Raw genomic sequence first — 4495 nt, forward strand, 5'->3', positions numbered from 1 at the left:
AGAACTGAAACTGGTTTATCATGGGGACTAGACGGTACAAATGGGACTTAAAGGCAGGTGTAAAAGTTGGGGTTTAATATCAGGGGAACAAAAGAAGCCCCCACAGGTGATTGGTGGCAGCGCGACGAGGCATGATTAAAACGGAAACTGAGAATCCCTTTGGAAGTTGAACGACCCTTTCACAGGGGTTGCCTAAGACCATCCTGCATATCAGATATTTACATTACGATTCATAACAGTAGCAACATTACAGTTATGAAGTAGTAACGAAAATAATTTTATGGTTGGGTCACAACGTGAGGAACTGTATTTAAAGGGCCAGAAGGTTGAGAACCACTCAAGTGAATTCTAGTGCTTCTCAGTGGTATAAATTTCAATGTTTTGTCTTGGGCTTTGGTGCGATTATCTCTATGGTGTCACACGAAATTCCCAATGCAAACAAATGAGGTTGTTAACTTAAGCAGGAAAGAAAAAGAAACCGGTCAATGTTCAGAGCACTAGTCCCCGTTGTCTCTCATGACTTCAGAGTGCAGTGCAATATACAAGTTGTTCAAGGTTCTTCAAATTTCATGCTTTAGAGAAGAACGAAATTCTGAAAAAAATCATTTATTAATTTTATTAAAATTTTTAGATCTTCTTTGGTAGCGCTCAATAGTTGTTTTATTCAATAGTTTAGATATACAGTCTGTTCTTACCTATAAGTATTAAAAATTCTAATTTGATGAACTAACTTTTATGAAGCTTGAGCATGATTAATTGCATTTTGTCAGCCCCAGGTTACTTTGCAAAAATGTGTTTAGACTTTTCAGACAAACAGCTGTTCTCTTTCCACTGTGTTTTTAAGTAATACACTTGAGGCAGGGTGACATCATTCAAGCCATATTTAAACAGAACAGAGAGTTCCCAATATTAGAATTTTCAGATGCATCATTTAACTTTTGATGACGCAGAAAGCACAGTTATTTGATTTTTGTCTTAAATGTAAAATACATGAAATATAAAAACAATCAGTCATGCTGAGTATAATGCAGTCTTCTAAATGGTGGCTCAGGAACACAATCATTAACCTAATGGCAATTAAAGCTGTGATCTTTTTTAAAGTTTCTACACTGATCAGCTTATTTAAAAAACAGGAGAAATCTCTCTCTTGCCTCTCAACTCTCTTTCTTCCTCTTTGTCTCCATTCTATGAACTAAGTCACTGCTCAAGAAAAGTCCTTTTTTTCTGAGGCATAGTAAGAGATATTGTTCAAAAACTACACAAGAAGGCTAAAACTTCATTTCTAAACTGTCTTTGGTGGGAGAAATCAATATTATTACATAAGAATATGACAACTTATTAGATAATAATATAATAATACAAATATTCATTTGTTTTTCTTGTTTATTATATACCACCAAGTTTTCTACTGATAGAAATAGCTTGGTGAAAATATAGATAAGGCCAAAAACAGCCTGATGTCCATGAATATTGGAATATTTACATAAATTATGAAACACCCATATAATTCAGCAATGAAACAATAATTTTGGCATTCATATACTGACATCAAATTGCGTTCTTAAAAATAAAAAGTTAATGGAATACTATGCTGCTGTAAAAAAGAAGGAATTCTTAGCATTTGCAACAGCATGGATGGAATTGGAGAGCATTATGTTAAGTGAAATAAGCCAGTCAGAGAAAGATAAATATCATATGATCTCACTCATTTGTGGAATATAATGAACAACATAAACTGATGAACAAAAACAGAACAAGAGACAGAGAAACATTGATCAGATCATCAAACCTCAGAGGGAAGGTAGGAGAGGGTGAGGGTAAGGGAGAGATCAACCAAAGGACTTATATGCAAGCATATAAGCCTAACCAACTGACACAGATAACAGGGGGGTGAAGGCATGAGTGGGGGGTAGTGGGACAATAGGAGGATAAGGACACATGTAATACCTTAATCAATAAAAAAAAAAAATAAAAGAAACAAACAAAAAAATCCTATGGTACATCTACACAACATAATACTACACTGCTATAAAAAAGAAGGAACTTTTACCATTTGCAATAGCATGGATGGAACTGGAGAGGATTATGCTAAGTTAAATAAGCCAGTCAGAGAAAGATAAGTATCACATGATCTCACCCATATCCTATATAATAAAGGGGTAGTATGAAAATTGACTCTCATGCCCTCACATCACAAGATGTCCATGCCCACATCATCACAAGATGGCCACCACAAGATGGACACCCCCACATTGTCACAAGATGGCCAGCAGGGGAGGGTAGTTGGGGGAGACCTGGCCAGCAGGGAAGGGCAGTTGGGGGGCACCCAGCCTGCAGGGGAGGGCAGTTGGGGGTGATCGGGCCAGCAGGGGAACAATTAGTGTCAATCAGGCTGGCAGGGTAGTGGTTAGGGGGCAATCAGGCAGGCAGGCAGACAAGTGGTTATGAGCCAGCAGCCCCGATTGTGAGACTGAGCAGTCCCAGATTGAACAGAGTACAGGCTGGGCTGAGGGACACACCCACCCCCCACTGCACGAATTTTGTGCACTGGGCCTCTAGTGTGGGATATAATGAGCAACATAATTTGACGAACAAGAATAAATCCAGAGACAAATGGCAGGGAAGGCGGGATGGGGAGTTAGAGAGCAACCAAAGGACCTGTATGCATGCATATTAGCATAACCAATGGACATAGACACTGGGGCGGTGGGGGCTTGCCCGGGGTGGAAATGGCTAGCGGGGGGGTGGTCAGTTGGGGAAAAAAGAGGCATATGTAAAACTTTAGACAATCAATAAATTTAAAAAACAATTAAAAAGTGAAGAAAAGAGACAAGTATCAGAACACTTGATACACACAATAAAACAAAACTCATTATTCAGGCTTGTAAGGGTTTATGCTAGGGGCGGGCAACCTTTTTGTGAGTGTGTGCCAAAACCAGCAAAATCTCTGACTCAAAATTCTTCTACGTGCCAACCCTAATTTTTTGAGAACACGTTATGCCTACTTGATATCTCTTAAGGTGTACGTATATGAAGAACCTTGAAGAAATAATACAGTTCATTCGAGCGACAAAAAACACAGTATATGATGATGAAAAATGCATTTATTTTTTAATGTATACATGTATACTGATAGTCCGACAGAAAACTTTATGACTCCGTTTGATATCAGTGGGACTTTTGCTGCTGCATCACTGATGACAGAGATTTTACATCAGGTTTTTATGCTAAACTGTGAAACTTACAACCCTGTCATTGAAGAAAGAGTGAAGTTATGACATTTGTCTTTACTGTTTTAGTTTTACCTTATTCAAGAATATAAATGAAAATACGTATCAAGAAAAATTCACATAAGAACTATACCTGCTTGACAGTTTTATACGCATGTTATTCATACTGGTAAAATTTATAATTTGTAGATATAGATTTAATGTGCCTCCTATATCTTCTTATAAAAATTCAGAATTCACACAACCTAAATTATGGTGTAACGCCCCAAACAATTTATTTTTCTCAATAACCTTAATTGTAATTTTGTGTATGTTTTTAGTATCGACCATTAATTTATATTCAGTTTCTCATCACAAAACTAGACTCACTGCAAAAGGATTTTTTAAATGTCTAATTCATCTTTAAAGTGCTATAGCTAAAAGTGCCTGCAGAGGTGTTTGCTAAGATTGGCTAATTCAACTCTATTCTATTCCTCTGTCCAAACTAACCTAAAGCACAAGAAAAATCCAGTGTCAGGAGCATGAAGCAAATTTTCTATAAAGTGCGTAAGTACTTGATCCAATCTAACTTGATTCTTCTTCCCCCTGTACATTATCAATAAATCTTACCAAAAAAGAGATTCTTAGTTATTACTAGGTGTACTGGTTAATAATGCCAATTTTTTTCAATAGATGGAGTTACACATATGTTGATATATATGCGATTTGATATGTATGCTATTTTGTTGTATTGACAACAAGCTTCAGAACTTCATATGTCAAATTTTCTGAAGGCGTTAACATCATAGATATTTTTACACTTAAAAATGTCAAATTTCGTGCCAAAAAAAGAGCATTTGTAGGAAGTTTTAATTCATTATTTTATTTTGAAGAAAAGTGCTACTGAATACTTCAGGAAGCTTATGGTGACATGGTCCATCTCAAGATACTTGTGAACACTGGTTTAAATGCTTTAAAAGTGATGATTTTGATGGGAAAGACAAGGGATATCCAGGTCAACCGAAAAAGTTTGAAGACAAACAATTACAAGCATTATTGGATGAAGATGCATGTCCAACTCAAAAACAACTTGCAGAAAGATTAAACATTGCTCAGCAAACAATTTCTGATTGTTTCCAAGCAATGGGAGAGAATTTAACCCTTTCCCCGGCAGAAACGTGTATACTCGTTTTCACAAAATGTTCTTTTTCAGTCGTCGACGAGTATACTAAGAAAATATGGTAAAAAAATATGGTTTATAGGAAGACGAGTTACAAACTGTTTTC

The sequence above is a fragment of the Myotis davidii genome, unplaced genomic scaffold, assembly GCF_000327345.1.
Source record: "Myotis davidii unplaced genomic scaffold, ASM32734v1 scaffold440, whole genome shotgun sequence".
NCBI classification, from domain to species: domain Eukaryota; kingdom Metazoa; phylum Chordata; class Mammalia; order Chiroptera; family Vespertilionidae; genus Myotis; species Myotis davidii.